This window comes from Physeter macrocephalus, chromosome 8 (assembly GCF_002837175.3).
Source record: "Physeter macrocephalus isolate SW-GA chromosome 8, ASM283717v5, whole genome shotgun sequence".
NCBI lineage: Eukaryota > Metazoa > Chordata > Mammalia > Artiodactyla > Physeteridae > Physeter > Physeter macrocephalus.
In genome coordinates, this window is record NC_041221.1 from 79551034 (window position 1) to 79570638 (window position 19605).

Here is a 19605-nt window from a genome sequence, read left to right on the forward strand (position 1 = left end):
TAATTCCTGGATAAAGTTGACAGTACTGGAAAGTAAACTCTCTCATTCACTTGCTCAGTATGGAAAAGTATGAGGACGGCAAGGTATTTGCCATGTTTCTTACAGAAAGGGGTGCAGGTGTCACAGATAAAGTACTTAGAATGGAAGAATTTTGACAAGGAAAGTGACTGGTGTTTGTTGGCACCAATTACACAGGAACACAATCAGAGAAGTTAGGAAACCTCACTACCATCTCTTTGTGATAGAGCCATGACTCAAACCCAGACCAAGATGATTCTGAATCTAACACTCTTCCCCCCACCACTTAAAACACACTTAAGTGTCACCTAGGGCATAAATGTGAAACAGAATACCGATGACTTTCATTGTATTATATTCTCACGTTTCATACACACACCGGTTACAACTAAACATCAAACCAGCAATTATTCCCTTAGGAATGTATCTCCGTATTTCTGGTACTACAGTAATAAGGGAGTGCTACTTGCTATAGGTGATTAAAAGTCATTTTCTCCTGGATGACAGCTCCTAAACCCATCTCCTGGGCATGGCAAAATGTGACCCGGGGAACAAGGTATCTGCGTCAAATGTCAGAGCCAACAATCATCAAAGAAGCAGAGTATTTACCTGAAAAAGTGTGTGGGTTCATATCCTGGTGGATGGCGGTGAGTGCCTCCTTTCGTACATTTCGTAAGACGGCTGAGGGGAAAGACTACAGCCAAGACGTCTAAATGGAGCCTCAGGCTGTACCACATAAGGTTCAGGTAACACATCTGCTACGTGCCTTTTCTTTTTCTTTTCAATTTTAAGTATTTAAAAAAATTCCTCTAAACTTGTTAGTTGGTAAACTGAAACAAAAAACTTAAAAGAAGAAAAAAACCACTTTCATAATCTGCAGTCTATTGGAAAAACTTGCACTTCACTTAATAAATTAGAAATTATCCGATTCTTTCAAGGATCGTCTAGAGCAGCACTGTCCAACAGAATTTTGTGAGCCATGTACATTATTTTAAAATTTTAGGAGCAACATTAAAAAAGCAAAAAGAAATTAATTGTAATAATGTATTTAACTCAAAATATCCAAAATATCATTTCCACATAGAATCAATATAAAAAGTATTAAAATATTGACATAATTTTTTCTCACAGTAACACTTCAAAATCTGTTGTGGGGCTTCCCTGGTGGCGCAGTGGTTGCGCGTCCGCCTGCCGATGCAGGGGAACCGGGTTCACGCCCCGGTCTGGGAAGATCCCACATGCCGTGAAGCGGCTGGGCCCGTGAGCCATGGCCGCTGAGCCTGCGCGTCCGGAGCCTGTGCTCCGCAACGGGAGAGGCCACAACAGAGGGAGGCCCGCATACCACCAAAAAAAAAAAAAAAAAAAAAAAAAATCTGTTGTGTATTTTGCACTTATAGCACATCTCAACTCAGGCACTAAATTTTCATCAGAAATACTTGATCTGACTTAAACTTTAAAAAATTTACAGTTGAAAAGTAGATGTCCAAGTTGTCCCACACATATGTAAAAGTTTTCCAATAACTGAATTAACTATTAGTTCTAAATTTTAAATGAACTAAAATTAAATAAAATTAAAAATTCAGTGCCTCTGTCATACTAGCCATATTTCAAATACTCAATGGCCATATGTGGCCACCATATTGGACAATGCAGGTCTAGAGCTTTCACTTTGCAAATCTGGTCAATTCTGGTAAGAATTCTTCCAGATGGGGAAAGATCTGTTTACTCATGAAGAAAATCCAGGAAGACTAACTCCCAATGCTCTGCCCTTCTGAATGAGTGAGTCCCACATGGCAGGATATGGTCACTCTTAGTTTTATTCAGGACAAAGATGACCTTCCCTGGTCGAAACTATCATAACATGATAAAAAAGGCAGTACAGTAAGCCGAGGTTCAAACTGGAGAGATTTTAAAACGAAGAATATTCTTTTGAGTCAGATTCTCTGTCTCCCTTCTAAAAGTATTCTGGCAAATTTACTGGCATATTTCTTGAGATTCACCAGGTACTAGTTCCATATGCCCCACTCTACACACAGTACATCACTTAATCTCACAGCAATCCTGTGAGATAGGGTGAGAGCCAGAGAAGGTGTTAATAATTTGTTCAAGGTCATACACCTAATTATAAGGTGCAGAGCTAGGATTCAAGCCCAGAAAGTCAGATTTAAAAAAAAAAAAAAAAAGCCTGCCACAGAAGCCCTCTGATTCTAACCACACACCCTAAGTTCCTACTTTTCAAAGGCTCCTCACAATTCTCACGGAGTAGGCGGGCAGAACAGAGCAGGAATCACCTTGTACTTTAACAGGGAGACACAGGAGCTACCCAGGAGAGCAGTTCCTCCACCCCGTGTCCAATGCCTTTTCTAAGATGCCTGGGGTCAGGAGCCAGGCAGGGGGTACCTGTCGTCTACTATGTACCATGCATGCTGCCATCATGCCTTGTTCACTCTTCCAAACCACTCTGGAAGGAAGTAGTATCCACACATAAAGAGATGAGAGTTCCATCAGGTAAGGAAAGCTGCCTTCAGTCACACAGCCAGCTAACACCACAGCTGGAATTCCAACCCAGATCTGCGTGCGGCCGAGGTGGAGCCTCAGCCTAGGGCCTCCTGATGATAAGACTCTCCCCAAACCACAGTGACTCTCTTTGCTCAAGAGAAACCTTCTACCAAGCTGATATAACATGACTGACCATATACAGCAGAAGGTAGGATCAGATTTCTTCATAATTTAGATGCTGTTAATCAGAGTGGCTGTTCTTATGTCTTCTGATTTGGTAAAGTTTTATTGTATTTACATGGGATGAATTCACAATTCAAAAAACAAAAACCAAAAAAGATACAGAGCAGGTTGGTTTTATCTGGTTAAATCTTCAGAGACAGGGATTTCAAGGGCAAACACGACTTAGCTGCTGAAGGCACTGGCAGATGGAATTGGCTTTTCCCCAGAGCTGGATTAAACAGGCCAGCCTGGAACTGATCCAGGGTGACAACTCACAAAGGGGGACTAAATCATCATTGGAATACATTGGAAACATGGAGCCACTTAACTCGGGGGTGCACTCTACTCATTACATAACAGGCAAAATGGCAATCAGACCTGTTTTCACTCAAGCAGACAGTGCCTCTGAGTGGAAAGAAACACCCCTCACCAGCACAAGCCTGTCTCTGTTGAGACTATTCCCCTCATAGAACTGTATGAGCAAAAGCAGGCCTCACCACCAACCCCAATTATCACCTGGCTGGCAGGTCTCTGGAATTCTGGATCTGAACAGCGCATGGCAGACTATTATTATTAGCCAAATTTTAAACAGGTTTATGAACACTTGGTTCAGAAAATCACAAGTAATAAATCCCTTATTTTCAATGTTCAGGGAAAGGTATGTATTTTTTTATTAATAGTCTTATTAACAGACAATCAGTTTCTCCCACCTCCACTATATAAACATGGAGCAGATATTTAAAGATTATCAGTTTGATAAAGTGCCAGCAGGATACCCACCTGTTTTGGGTCAGCCTCGGCTTTCCCATGAGCAGGAACTTTGCTCAAATAATTTCATAACTCATAAGTGCTTACAGTTCCCATTTAAAAAAACAAAAAACAAGCCAAGCTTCCTCACCTAACCCAACCAGCAGTTGTTAGGACAATTTAAAAACATTTGAGAAATCAATAGTTTAATTCATGACATAAGAGCAATTTTTCCTTCCCCAGAATCTGTAAACAAAAAAGATCGCCTTTCCACAAATGAGACGGTATCTGTGAAAATACTCTTCAAATCCCCTGCACATGGCAGACCCTCCTGGACAGGGTGTCGGTCAGTCCCAAGTACAAACCATGCACTGGTTCCCTTGGCCTGAGCCCCACCCTCAAGTTCATGACAAGAGCAAGGCCCCTACAGGACCAGGTTGAACAGGCCTCTCCCTTTTGAGAAACAGAGCTAGATCAAAGTCTTTGGGGACAGTTATTTAACCTTCCACTTTGATTTCCTTGAATGCATACTGTAGGAGGTTACTCAGCCCCTATTTCTGTTACTAATATTCTCCCAAAGTGACTTTTATAAATTAAAATCTATAGAGTTAATCATAAATCACCTATTAGTCAAGTGTTTTCAACTTTTATTTAGGCAATTCCTCTACCCATGCTGTCATCAAAAACTAAAATTGGGTAATTCGAATTGGCCATCTCTACTTCCCCTTTCAGAGAGTAATGATAACAAAGGGTGAATGATCCACAGAGAAGCTCAAAAGGAAAGACAACTTAAAGCCAGCTGTGTCCATTATAAAGATGTCTTAAACCTGTTTGTAAATGGTGACAGAACAAACCATGTCAGAACTGAAGGTATGGAATTTACAGCATTAAACTTAATATCATTAGTGAAACTTTACAGGGTCCTTTACAACATTTGTGTACGTTCATCAAAGTGGTATTTCTAGCCAAAAACAAAAACAAAAAAACTAGTGTTTATCATTCAGGGCCCCAAAGTTTGGAACACTTAACCTCTTTCAAGAAGTAAGTTGCCACCCACCTAAAAAGGGTTTCCAAAGAATCACTGATAGTAAGGGTATCTGATTTCATTGACTCACCTATTATATCTGCAGGAATGCTGGGAAGTCTCAATGAACAACCTCAGAAAAATGCCACCTGGAGAAACAAATTGAACAAAACATTACTTTTTTTTTTTTTAAACACATAAGGAAGGCTTACCATACAATTTTATGTCTCATTAAAATATGTGGTGTTTCAAATATTGGCCCCCAGGTTGCATATAAGTTCAGCTTGCATTACAATGTAGCCACCCCTTCCTGGGAACACTGAGGCACTAACCCAAAGTCCAAACCACTGATGAACCAGAAAAAAATAAGAGAGCAGGGAGGAAGGTGCAGCCCATGAACATGCACCTTACGATATCCTTTCCTTTCCCCTCACAAGGGGATCAACTTGAAAACACAACCTGTGACCTTGAGGTCACAAACAAACATAAAAAGCTCAAATAATCCAAAAACAAATTATGGAATGAAATATAAAATTGTGAATGAGGAATCCATCCTGGCAGCACTTTATATCCTTTTTCTGTTATTCTGTTAACTTTTTTTAAAGCTAAATTCACAAAGATGTCAAAAATTGGAGAGATGGGGAAACGATCATTAAAACCCTCACAGTAAACAGAGGAATCGAGAAGAATTTCTTTAATGATTAGTTAGTTTATTCCAAAATCAAGTATTCCTTTTGGTGTTCTCAAAGTATTTAGATAACCTTTTAAAATTATAAGCCTATTTAATAAAGTCACAAAATAGACTAAAATGTCTTTCAGCACTGCTCTGAAATATTAAACATAAATGGAACAAATTTCTTATATAAAATATCACAGTTGCCATTTGTTGGGAATTTATTGTGCACCCAGGACTGTGTGGCATCAGATTTATAACCTTTCCAGACAGGGAGTATGTCCACTAACATATGAGGAAGCAGATTTTGAAAGAAGCAGAGAAACTTCCCCAGGATCACACAGATCCAGGGTTTCCAAATCATGCTCTTTTCACTCTGCCATGTGGCCCCTTGAAAGCACTCCTTTCACTCTATGTAGTCTATTCATCACCTCCCCAAATAGAAATCTGACATTCCTTAAAGTAAAAGTCTGGAAAGGAAACTGACTAGCAGATAACATTAACTTGTGCTTTCTGCATGTTTAAAAATGTTGAGCCTAGGGCTTCCCTGGTGGCGCAGTGGTTGAGAGTCTGCCTGCCGATGCAGGGGACACGGGTTCGTGCCCTGGTCCGGGAAGATCCCACATGCCGCGGAGTGGCTAGGCCCGTGAGCCATGGCCGCTGAGCCTGTGCGTCCGGAGCCTGTGCTCCGCAATGGGAGAGACCACAGCAGTGAGAAGCCCGTGTACCGCAAAAAAAAAAAAAAAAAAAAAAGTTGAGCCTAATCATGCCATTCACGATTGTAACATAATACAGTACATGAGTAAAAACTTACATCCAGATAACTAGGTTAACACGTGCAGCATCAGTATAAATCCAGACTGGACCTGAGGTTGAAAAGCCAATACTGGACTCAAAGGCTCCTCTATCTAAAGAAATCATTTTAGTTCAGTTACAAACTCGAAGATACTGGACAATGCTCATTGTGTTTCAGTTAAGAAAAAATACATACATAAAAGAATTCTGAACTCCTAAGGTCCTTTGTTATATAATAGCTTGGGGGAGTTACGATTTTTTTTTAAAGGTTCTTTACAAGTTAATTACTAGTTAAATTCCAAGAATTTCCCACAGTTTAATTTTACCCTTTCAGGAAACATCATGGGAAGTCATGATCAGTATTTTTATCTGGAAACAGCTTCTGTGAAATAAGTCACTAGGATTATTATGAATGGGTCTGTTATAAATGAAGTTCTTGATCAATGTTTCATTACCTCTAAGAGCTAAATGGGTGACAAAAATACTTGAATTAGCACACCTCCAAATCAAAGATAACATTTAAAAAATCTCTTTTGTTACATACAAGGCAAGCAAAAGTTCTGGACAGTTAAGGCAGATATCGAGACCCTAACAACAGAGAAGGCAGGGTTGAATCCTGATTTCCACCTAAAGTTCTCCAAACTCACACTGCCGAGAAAAAGCACCTCCTAGAATACATAAATTTGGCCTAAGGTCCAAAGAAGTATGGTATCTGGGAGCAAGTTTTCAGTATCATGATAAAGCTTTTCTGACAGCCAAGTCACATCTTGTGAAACCACCAAAGTGATCAGAAAGATGAACCATGCCAATTCTGTTATTGGATATGGTTGGTAAATAGGGTGTTACAGTTCCTTATTTTTTAATGCTATTTCAAAAAAATACAGTAGACTAGAAATATGTCAAACCTCACAGTCCTCAAAAGTTCATAAAAAATAGTTAATGGGGGCTTCCCTGGTGGCGCAGTGGTTGAGAATCCGCCTGCCGATGCAGGGGACACGGGTTCGTGCCCCGGTCCGGGAAGATCCCACATGCCGCGGAGCGGCTGGGCCCGTGAGCCATGGCCACTGAGCCTGCGCGTCCGGAGCCTGCGCTCCGCAAAGGGAGAGGCCACAACAGTGAGAGGCCCACGTACAGCAAAAAAAAAAAAAAAAAAAAAAAAAAGTTAATGTATTAGGCATTAACTGTCAGGTACTATTCTATGTACTTCATGGAAATTAACTCATTTATTTCTCACAAAAACCCTGAAGTAGGTACTAAATATACCCATTTATTTTATTATATTTTAAATTAATTTTTATTGGAGTATAGTTGCTTTACAGTGTTGTTAAAGTTTTTTTTTTTTGATGTGGACCATTTTTATTGTCTTTATTGAATTTGTAGTGTTGTTAAAGTTTTTTTTTTTTTTGATGTGGACCATTTTTAATGTCTTTATTGAATTTGTTACAATACTGTTTCTGTTTTATGTTTTGGTTTTTTGGCTGAGAGGCATGTGGGATCTTAGATCTTAGCTCCCAGACCAGGTATCGAACCCATACCCCCTGCACTGGAAGTGCAGCACTCACAAAGGCATTATCATGATGCCATATCACCATTTTTCCATTTCTCTATGTGCAAATATGTTTTTCATTGATAGGTTGTTAAACACATGGGAGCTTATAAAAATTAGAAATATCTGTTTCTTATTTATCATTCTTTTGTCTTCATTTTTGTAATTTTTAAAAATTAATTTTTATTGGAGTAGAGTCCATTTACAATGTTGTGTTAGTTTCTGCTGTACAGCAAAGTGAATCAGTTATACATATACATATATCCACTTTTTTTTAAGATTCTTTTCCCATATAGGTCATTACAGAGTATTGACTTCCCTGCGCTATACAGTAGATTCTTTTTTTTTTTTTAAAGATTTTTTTTGATGTGGACCATTTTTGAAGTTTTTATTGAATTTGTTACAATATTGCTTCTGTTTTATGTTTTGGTTTTTTGGCAGAGAGGCATGTGGGATCTTAGCTCCCCGACCAAGGATCGAACCCGCACTGCCTACATTGAAAGGCGAAGTCTTAAACCACTGGAAGTCCCCAGTAGATTCCTATTAGTTATCTATTTTATATAAAATAGTGTGTATATGTCAATCCCAAACTCCCAGTTTACCCCTCCCTCGCTTCCTCCCTTGGTAAAACAAACCATAAGTTTGTTTTCTACATCTTTGACTCTATTTCTATTTTTTTTTCTTTTTTGCGCAGGCTCAGCGGCCATGGCTCACGGGCCCAGCCGCTCCACGGCATGTGGGATCTTCCCGGACCTGGGCACGAACCCGTGTCCCTTGCATCGGCAGGCGGACTCTCAACCACTGCGCCACCAGGGAAGCCCTCTATTTCTATTTTGTAAATATGTTCATTTGTAGATTAGTAGTCTGCTGAGCTATTTAAATTATTCATAGCCCAATAAATACAGGTACTATTTCTTCTAGCAAGGATTCTTAAAAAAATTCAAACCACCACATTTTTGCATATTAAGGAGTTAAAAAGTTTTTGCTTCCCATTCATCCCCATTTGGTTCCCTGCCCTTTGGTTCCACTTCCGGAGATCAGGAGGAGAAACAATAGCTGCCTTTAGTGCCGGAGCACAGCACCCACGTGACAGGCCCCAGCTCTTATTTATTGAATTGAATTGCCAAAAACAGGAAGCTGAGTTTAAGACCCCTTTCTCAGTTATAAATTTCTATAACTTGACATGCACTGATTTGAACTGTTTCTTGTTACTCTGTAAAACTAGAACCAAGAAGTGTAAGTTATCTTGAAGTTAGGAGGCTAGATTTCAGCTTAACTGAAGAAAGAATGTCATCATAAACAGCTGTCCCACAGAGGTCCAGGCTGCCTCTGGGTGGGTGAAGAGGCAGCTGCTTGTGATCACAGATACCCGTAGAAGGGGAAAGTCTCAATAACCGTCCTGTAACAGAAAGAGGCATTTCACGAACCCTGCGGTAGTTCACAAAGCCCATACTTGGTAAGGATGGGGGCTCCCATGGCAGAGCACTGTGTAAGTTACACGACACTTTGAAATTCATTTTCTCATTTGATCAACACTAGGAGTGGAAGGTAGCTGGAGTGGAGGTGGGAACAGACATCATTTATTATTCCCATTTTACAGACTAGGAATTTGAACAACTTAAATTGAATCACACAGTAAACGCTATAATCTGGGCTCCAACCCAGGACTTCTGACTCCCAAGTCCAGGGTTATTTCCAACTAGGCAATATTGCAACAACCAAGTCCATACTTATTCATCAAGGACAGGGGCAATGATGGGTCCTAAAGATGTGAAGCACGGAAGTGAATACCAAAGGAGATGAGCTGAAAGCAAAATATGGTAAGAGCCCTACTACTCTCACAAACCACCCCTTCTACCTCACTAAGAAGTACTCTATAATTTTGGTAGAGACACTTCTCTTGCTTACATGTGTCCACTAAAGGAATAATTGTCCAAATCCTACTTTACTGTGCTATGTTGATACAATAAATGCTTGGGGCAGGCGGTTCATATTTTAAGGGGAGTTAGTGGCAGCATAATAAACACAAAGAGCAGTGTCCCAGGACTTCCCTGGTGACGCAGTGGTTAAGAATCCGCCTGCCAATGCTGGGGACATGGGTTCGATCCCTGGTCCGGGAAGATCCCACATGCCATGGAGCAACTAAGCCCATGCACCACAACTACTGAGCCTGTGCTCTAGAGCCCGCGAGACACAACTACGGAGCCCGAGCCCCACAACTACTGAAGCCTGCACCCCTAGAGCCTGTGCTCCACAAGAAGAGAGAAGCCACCGCAATGAGAAGCCCGTGCACTGCAATGAAGGGTAGCCCCCGCTCACCACAACTAGAGAAAGCCTGCACATAGCAATGAAGACCCAATGCAGCCAAAAACATAAAGAAAAAGAAAAAAGAAAAAAAAAAAGAGCAGTGTCCCATTTCTGCATGTGAAGTGTAAATTGTCACTCAAAGCCTAGGCTGGGAGTTAAAAAAAAAAAAAAAGTCAGTGGAATGCACTGACTATCCTAACAACAGGTCCAGAATAACCCTGGGTCTGACAACAGGAGTTTAACAGAAATGGGTCAGCCACTGAAGGAGCGCCACAACTACTGAGCCTGCGCTCCAGAGCCTGCGAGCCACAACTACTGAGCCGCATGCTACAACTATTCAAGCTCTCGTGCCTAGAGCCCATGCTCTGCAACAAGGGAAGCCACCGCAATGAGAAGCCCGTGCACTGCAATGAAGGGTAGCCCCCGCTCACCACAACTAGAGAAAGCCTGCACATAGCAATGAAGACCCAATGCAGCCAAAAACATAAAGAAAAAGAAAAAAGAAAAAAAAAAAGAGCAGTGTCCCATTTCTGCATGTGAAGTGTAAATTGTCACTCAAAGCCTAGGCTGGGAGTTAAAAAAAAAAAAAAAGTCAGTGGAATGCACTGACTATCCTAACAACAGGTCCAGAATAACCCTGGGTCTGACAACAGGAGTTTAACAGAAATGGGTCAGCCACTGAAGGACTGCTGAACCTTACAAGATTTTCCAGGAAAGACGTAAGAGTGTCAAATTTCACGAACCTGTCTACCAAGTAGAGAGGGTGGCAGACTGCCAAAGGCTGGACTGTGATAACTCATGTGAAATCCTGGGAACTTGAACCTCTACAATGCCTGCCCCGCCACTCAGCCACACAGGGAATGACTCAAGTTCAAGTTTCCAAAGACCCCACAGACTACAAGCTGAATGTTCATCACAGAAACTTCCTTTTACTCGTAAGGAAGGAGAAATGACTCAATTCAAAACTCCCCACATCAACATGAATCTGTTAAAGGGTAAGTTTTTAAGTAACTGTATACCACAGAATAGCCTACTTGGATTTTATCTCCTGCATTTGGACAGTGCAAGGCACAGGGCAGACGTTTCATGAATGTTTACCGTGTAAACGAATGGATGATCGCATTAGGAAAATTTGCCACAGATAGAAAAGGCAAGATACGGGAAAGAGAGAAATATTGGGTTAATAGGAATGAGAAAATCATCAAGCCAAGATGACAGCAGGAATTCCAGAATGAGGAGAAAACACCAGAGATGAAGGGTGACTCAGCAGGCATGGAAGGAGTACGGGGTGGTGGTTATGCTGTCCTCGCAGGGGAGTCCTCAAGTCGGTGCATAATGTCTTCTGTCCTGGAGTATCCTTAGAATACAGGCGGTGGAGGAGGCTAACGGAGCGAGTGTGCACAATTAAAGCGCTCTTTAGGGACTTCCTGGTGGCGTAGTGGTTAAGAATCCGCCTGCCAATGCAGGGGACAGGGGTTAGAGCCCTGGTCCGGGGAAGATCCCACATGCCACGGAGCAACTAAGCCCATGCGCCACAACTACTGAGACTGCGCTCTAGACCCCGTGAGCCACAACTACTGAGCCTACTTGCCACAACTACTGAGCCCGTGCACCACAACTACTGAGCCTGCACGCCTAGAGCCTGTGCTCTGCAACAAGAGAAGCCACCACAGTGAGAAGCCCATGCACCGCCACGAAGAGTAGCCCCTGCTCACTGCAACTAGAGAGAAAGCCCACGTGCTGCTACGAAGACCCAATGCAGCCAAAAAAACTTTTTTTAATAAGCAAACAAATAAATAAATAAAAATAAAGAGCTCTTTAAGTAGTTCTGAGAAACCTTCCTCCGGATGACAACTACTCTTAATATTCTTGCTTGTTTTTTAAACTTGAATATAGATATTTGATCATTTTGCAAGAGACAAACAGTTGTGAATATCGTCAGGCACTGGCAATGAGTAAACCTCATCCAATACTCCAACAACCACTTGTTCAAGAACAGGTCATTTGAGATTTGACAGATCCAGGTTGTCACAGGAGGGCAGGTGAGCACAGCACAGCCGGGGCACATGCCAGGCAAACAGGCGGCCCCGTGAGGAACTTGGACTGTAAGTGCTGACAACCCCTTTTTGTTTGACATTTCTTAGCAGTCTGCATTCCAAATCTGGGAATAAACTTTAAGTAATAACAGACCAGTGTTTCTGAAAAACAGATGCCAAGATTAAAACTCGAAATAAAGAACGTCTACTCATTAAAAAGATTTCCAAACCAATTACCAAAGGGTAATTCAGACTCACACAGGCCAAGGCATATATACAGCAACTAGAGACCCTGCTCCCGGGCTGGCCGTCAATGATAAACCCCTTGAAGTCCAGGAATCAGCCTGTCTGACCTATGGAATGCTTCCTGAAGACCCTCACACGGCATCGCCTTCACAGAGGCAAAGCTCATTGAGGGGCAGGGCTGTTACACCATAGGGACAGGCCAACTCACCATTGTGGAAATGCCTTTCCTTTAAAGGATTTGCAATTTCCTGAAAACACAGGCAAGAAATCAGAGAAAGGGAGAGTCTGCCTCTAAGCAAGGTAGCTCTAGTGGTAAAATGGATAGCTTGCTTTAGGAAGCCCAGCTTCCCCAGCTTAAATATTTACCCTTTTCGTTATCTTACATATACATAAAAGCATTTATCTGTCCATTATTTTATCTACTCCCAGTAAAAAAATATCTGCCAGGCACTGGGGAGACCAAAACGAACAAGGCATTCCTTGCTACTTTCCAGGAAAGTAGTCCCTCTCGTGTGTTGTCAGCAATTCTCTGCCTGGATGCCTCTGTGCTGCGCCCCCAAGACCCCTACTGGGGGAAGGGCTGGCAGCCTTTGCTTATACCGCAACGCGTGTGGGTCACTGCTGGTATGTGTACCTTAAGCTTCAGTCTTCATAATCAAAGGCTTTGAGCTTTGCTAAACCTTTGACATTAGTGAGCAGGTAACAGGATTTTGGTGGCACAGAGACAATGAAGAGGATCTTCATTTACACCAGAGAGAGCCCAGGAGGCCAGTGTCACCAGGGCAAACGTGAGGACACCCTCCGAATGAAGGCGGAGGAATAAAATCACTTCAAACGCTCCTCAGTTTCAGGGAAAAAAAAAAATTTCAAGAAATGTGTAAAAATCTGCATCACCACAAAACAAAGGGTACATGAACCTTTAATAAAATATTCTTAGCTGGCACTAAATCTCACATAGTGATGTACAGTATAATTTATCAATAAAAATAAATCCTAATATTCCTCGGCGGTGGAGTCCTGTAATGAGGCCTGTCCTACAACCACCACCCCACAAGGAAAAGGGGAGCACAGCTGCTGCACTCTAAGGAGGGAGAGAAGGAGGTGGGTACTGAAATTTCCTGACATCTCCTCGGACAGCTCTGCTTAACTAAGCAGAGGAATATGCACACCACAAAGGAATACAGTGACTTAGTATTAAAGAATAAAAACTATTATACATGGGGCTTCCCTGGTGGCACAGTGGTTAAGAATCTGCCTGCCAATGCAGGGGACATGGGTTCGATCCCTGGTCCAGGAAGATCCCAAGTGCCGCGGAGCAACTAAGCCCACGCGCCACAACTACTGAGCCTGCGCTCTAAAGCCCATGAGCCACAACTACTGAGCCTGCGTGCCACAACTACTGAAGCCTGTGCACCTAGAGCCTATGCTCTGCAACAAGAGAAGCCACTGCAATGAGAAGCCCACGCACCGCAATGAAGAGTAGCCCCCGCTCGCCACAACTAGAGAAAGCCCATGCACAGCAACGAACACCCGGACACAGCCCCCCACAAAAAACTATTATACACGACAGAAATCTTATTGCAGAATCACTGTATTTATAAAGCTTTCCATATAAAACTTAAAGTGGGAGGTGGAGGAAACCTGCCCTGATAAATTAGAGAAAATGAAGGCAAACACACTAAAACCAACATAATGCCAAAGCTGCACATGGAAGATACCAGAGCTTTTCTGCGGAGTCCCCACTGCTCACTCGTCCCACTCCCAATGAGCGCCCAGACCAAGGGTGACCTCAGAGCCTACACCCCTCATTTAGGAGAGCCACAGCCTGCCCTTCCTGCCCACCCCCCCGACCAAGACAGCCTCACCCTGGGTCAGAAGCAAAGGCCAAGCCCCATCCTCTCTCCCTCAAGCTTTCAGGCATCACAGCCAGGTCCCTTCCCTGTGGCACCACACAGTGGAGTTCTTTCTCAAAACACATAAATGACTGATCTTCCAGCCAAGATGGCAGAGACTTCTGCAACAGCTCTCAGAACAGGAACCTTGCCGAAGTGGTCTTTAAAATCAGAAAAGGACACAGTGTAAGGGGGATGTGGGGAAGGAACGCTCTCAAGGGGGCACCTGGGAAGGGGAGAAAACAGGAAAACCCAAGATTCTCCCGTTTTTTTCTTCCCCAAGGACAGCATTCAAGGTCAGATTAATGAATGCATCCTCTTAGAACACACCTGACCTTAGCTCACCTGTCCTGGGTTTGTTGACCACTCCCCATGGCAAGTCATGGGGCTATGCGCCCCTCTTTCGTGGCCTGCTTTGACCCCAAATCTGATGCTGTGTCCTCCAAACCTGCCCGTGTGCCTCTATATCTTCCCCAATTCCATATGTGGAACTCTGTTCAAGACCCAACTCAAGTGTCATCTTCCGCAAAGCCTTGTCTAAACTTGCTCTTGCCTTTGACCTCTTCCCATCCCTCTCTTCTCTGAGCCCATGCAGACTTCTGAGCATGGCTCTGTCACTCCCAGCACACTGGGTAATAATTATTTGCTTGGTTGACTCCCAGGTCCAAGTACATCCATCCATCTGCTAGCTAACATTTATGAACTGTGGCTTTGGCAACATTACAAAATGGCCATGACTAAGTCCTTGACTAGGAACAGAGGCCTTCTCCAGATCACAGATATTCATATGGCTTATTCTCTCACTTCATTCAAGTCCCCGTACGAATGTCACCTCCTTCCCTCACCTCCCAAGCTGAAGAGCACAGCATACATCCTCTCAGTCTCCAGCACTGTCTGCCATCCTCACCCAGCTTTATTTCTCCAAGCTCTCACCACTGCCTGACAGCCATCCATACAGAAGGATGAATGGGCAGTTATAGACATATCCAGATATACAGGTACAGACACAGATTTTTTTCTAATTCACTTGTTTGTCCACTAGAGTGTAAGCTCCATTAAGGCAAGGCCTTGAATGTGCTTGAGTCTGTGCTGTATGGACCCCTAATATCTGGACTAGCACCTGAGACAGAGTTCTTAGTACCAGTTGATGAATACAAGTATGGGTAGATGATAACATCTTGGCCAAGAAACCCAGGGGGAAAAGGAGATCAGGAGAGGGTAGCCTCTATTTGCTCATTGAGGCTTTTTTTTTTTTTTTATAACAGATCTTTATTGGAGTATGATTGCTTCACAATACCGTGTTAGTTTCTGTTGCACAACAAAGCAAATCAGCCATATGCATACACATGTCCCAATATCCCCTCCCTCTTGAGCCTCCCTCCTATCCCACCCTTGAGCCCCTCCTCCCTATCCCACCCCTCTAGGTCATGGCAAAGCACCAAGCCGATCTCCCTGTGCTATGCTGCTGCTTCCCACCAGCCAACTATTTTATATTTGGTAGTGTATATATGTCGATACTAGCCTCACTTCACCCCAGCTTCACCCTCCCACCCCATGTCATCAAGTCCATTCTCTTTGTCTACCTCTTTATCCCTGCCCTGCAACTAGGTTCATCAGTACCATTTTTTTTTATTCCATATATATGTTAGCATACAGTATTTTTTCTCTTTCTGACTTACTTCACTCTGTATCAGACCCTAGGGTCCATCTACCTTACTACAAATAACTCAATTTCGTTTCTTTTTATGGCTGACTAATATTCCATTGTATATATGTGGCACATCTTCTTTACCCATTCATTGGTCGATGAACATTTAGGTTGGTTCCATGTCCTCGCTATTGTAAATAGTGCTGCAATGAACACTGTGGTGCATGTCTCTTTTGAATTATGGTTTTCTCAGGGTATATGCCCAGTAGTGGGATTTCTAGGTTATATGGTAGTTCTATTTTTAATTTTTTAAGGAACCTCCATACTGTTTTCCATAGTGGTTGTATCAATTTACATTCCCACCAACAGTGTAAGAGAGCTCCCTTTTACCACACCCTTTCCAGCATTTACTGTTCCTAGATTTTTTGATAATGGCCATTCTGATTGGCGTGAGGTGATACCTCATCGTAGTTCTGATTTGCATTTCTCTAATAATTAGTGATGTTGAACATCTTTTCATGTGCCTCTTGGCCATCTGTATGTCTTCCTTGCTGAAATGTCTATTTAGGTCTTCTGCCCATTTTTTAACTGGACTGTCTGTTTTTTTTTATATTGAGTTCCATGAGCTGTTTGTGTATTTTGGAGATTAATCCTTTGACTGTTGTTTCATTTGCAAATATTTTCTCCCATTCTGAGGGTTATCTTTTCATCTTGTTCATGGTTTCCTTTGCTGTGCAAAAGCTTTTAAGTTTAATTAAGTCCCATTTGTTTATTTTTGTTTTTATTTCTGTTACTCTGGGAGGTGGGTCAAAAAAGATCTTGCTGTGGTTTATGTCAAAGAGTGTTTTTCCTCTAAGAGTTTTATAGTGTCTGGTCTTACATTTACATCTTTAATCCATTGGAGTTTATTTTTGTGTATGGTCTTAGGTAGTGTTCTAATTTAATTCTTCTATATGTAGCTGTCCAGTTTTCCCAGCACCACTTATTGAAAAGGCTGTCATTTCTCCATTGTATGTTCTTGCCTCCTTTGTTGTAAATTAGGTGCCCAGATGTGCATGGGTTTTTCTCTGGGCATTCTATCCTGTACCATTGATCTATAATTTTGTTTTTGTGCCAGTACCATACTGTCTTGATTACTGTAGCTTTGTGGTATAGTTTGAAGTTAGGGAGCCTGATTACCCCAACTCTGTTTTTCTTTCTCAAGATTGCTTTGGGCTGGGAGCTTCAAGATGGCGGAAGAGTTAGGATGCGGAGATCACTTTCCTCTCCACAAATACATCAGAAATACATCTACATGTGGAACAGCTCCTACAGAACACCTACTGAATGCTGGCAGAAGACCTCAGACCTCCCAAAAGGCAAGAAACTCCCCACGTACCTGGGTAGGGCAAAAGAAAAAAAAAAAAAGAGACAAAAGAATAGGGATGGGACCTGCACCAGTGGGAGGGAGCTGTGAAGGAGGAAAGGTTTCCACACACTAGGAAGCCCCTTTGTGGGTGGAGACTGCGGGTGGCAGAGGCGGGGAGCTTCGGAGACACGGAGGAGAGCACAGCAACAAGGGTGCGGAGGGCAAAGCAGAGAGATTCTTGCACAGAGGATCGGTGCCGACCAGCACTCACCAGCCCGAGAGGCTTGTCTGCCCACCAGCCGGGACGGGCGGGGGCTGGGAGCTGAGGCTCGGGCTTCATTCGGATCCAAGGGAGAGGACTGGGGTTGGCTGCGTGAACACAGTCTGAAGGGGGCTAGTGCACCACAGCTAGCCGGGAGGGAGTCCGGGAAAAGGTCTGGAGCTGCCGAAGACACAAGAGACTTTTTCTTGCCTCTTTGTTTCCTGGTGCGCGAGGAGATTAACAGCGCCCCTCAAAGGAGCTCCAGAGACGGGCGCGAGCCGCGGCTACCAGTGCGGACCCAAGAGATGGGCATGGTATGCTAAGGCTGCTGCTGCGGCCACCAAGAAGCCTGTGTGCAAGCACAGATCACAATCCACACCTCCCCTCCCAGGAACCTGTGCAACTGGCCACTGCCACGGTCCTGTGATCCAGGGACAACTTCCCCGGAAGAACACATGGAGCACCTCAGGATGGTGCAACGTCACGCGGGCCTCTGCCACTGCAGGCTCGCCCTGCATCCGCACCCCTCCCTTCCCCCAGCCTGAATGAGCCAGAGCTCCCCAATCAGCTGCACCTTTAACCCCGTCCTGTCTGAGTCAAGAACAGACGCCCTGAGGTGACCTACACGCAGAGGCGGGTCCAAATCCAAAGCTGAACCCCGGGAGCTGTGCGAACAAAGAAGAGAAAGGGAAATTTCTCCCAGCAGCCTCAGGAACAGAGGATTAAATCTCCACAATCAACCTGATGTACCCTGCATCTGTGGAATACATGAATAGACAACGAATCATCCCAAATTGAGGAGGTGGACTTCGGGAGCAAAGATATATATATATATTTCCCTTTTTCTCTTTTGGTGAGTGTGTATGTGTATGCTTCTGGGTGTGATTTTGTCTGTATAGCTTTGTTTTACCATTTGTCTTAGGGTTCTGTCTGTCCGTTTTTTTTTTCCTTAAAAATATTTTTTAATAATTATTTTTTTTTAATTTTAATAACTTTATTTTATTTTACCTTCTTCTTTCTTTCTTTTTTTTCTCCCTTTTATTCTGAGCCATGGGGATAAAGGCTCTTGGTGCTCCAGCCCGGCGTCAGGGCTGTGCCTCTGAGGTGGGAGAGCCAAGCTCAGGACACTGGTCCACAAGAAACCTCCCCGCTCCATGTAATAGCAAATGGTGAAAATCTCCCAGAGATCTCCATCTCAATGCCAAGACCCAGCTCCACTCAATGAGCAGCAAGCTACAGTGCTGGACACCCTATGCCATACAACTAGTAAGACAGGAACACAGAGGAAATAGGCAGTCTACCTGAAAAAGAATTCAGAATAATGATGGTAGAGATGATCCAAAATCTTGGACATAGAATAGAGAAAACAAAAGAAACATTTAAAAAGGACCTAGAAGAACTAAAGAGCAAACAAACAGTGATGAAAACCACAATAAATGAAATTAAAAATTCTCTAGAAGGGATAAATAGCAGAATAACTGAGGCAGAAGAACGTATAAGTGACCTGGAAGATAACATAGTGGAAATAACTACTGCAGAAAAGAATAAAGAAAAAAGAATGAAAAGAACTTAGGACAATCTCAGAGACCTCTGCGACAACATTAAACACAACAACATTCGAATTATACAGGTCCCAGAAGAAGAAGAGAAAAAGGAAGAGACTAAGAAAATATTTGATAGTTGAAAACTTTCCTAACATGGGAAAGGAAATAGTTAATCAAGTCCAGGAAGCACAGAGAGTCCTATAAAGGATAAATCCAAAGAGAAACACGCCAAGACACATATTAATCAAACTATCAAAAATTAAATACAAACAACAAATATTAAAAGCAGCAAGGGAAAAACAACAATACAAGGGAATCCCCATATGGTTAACAGCTGATCTTTCATCAGGAACTCTGCAAGCCAGAAGGGAGTGGAAGGACATATTTAAAGTGATGAAGGAGAAAAACCTACAACCAAGATTACTCTACCCAGCAAGGATCCCATTCAGGTTTCACGGAGAAATTAAAACCTTTACAGAAAAGTAAAAGCTAAGAGAATTCAGCACCACCAAACCACCTTTACAACAAACGTTAAAAGAACTTCTCTAGGCAGGAACAAAAACAGAAGAAAAAGACCTACAATAATAAACCCAAAACAATTGAGAAATGGTAATAGGAACATACATATCAATAATCACCTTAAATATAAATGGATTAAATGCTCCAACCAAAAGACACAGATTGCCTGAATGGATACAAAAACAAGACCCATATATATGCTGTCTACACGAGACCCACTTCAGACCTAGGGACACATACAGACTGAAAGTGAGGGGATGGAAAAAGATATTCCATGCA

The 19605-nt window shown here is 42.8% G+C and overlaps 1 protein-coding gene across 12 annotated transcripts in view; it reads right to left on the reverse strand.

The window, feature by feature from the left end:
• Nucleotides 1-19605, reverse strand: part of LHFPL2 (LHFPL tetraspan subfamily member 2) — a 183917-nt gene that overhangs the window by 78636 nt on the left and 85676 nt on the right. For 10 of the 12 annotated variants that reach the window (XM_028493015.2, XM_028493004.1, XM_028493014.1 and 7 more), the window contains one exon: nt 4602-4659. The gene's annotated coding sequence lies outside the window, so the exon portion shown is untranslated. Of the gene's footprint in view, nt 1-4601; nt 4660-5997; nt 6092-19605 lie in introns of all 12 variants that reach the window. The other 2 variants (XM_028493012.2, XM_055086630.1) reach the window with 1 other exon arrangement.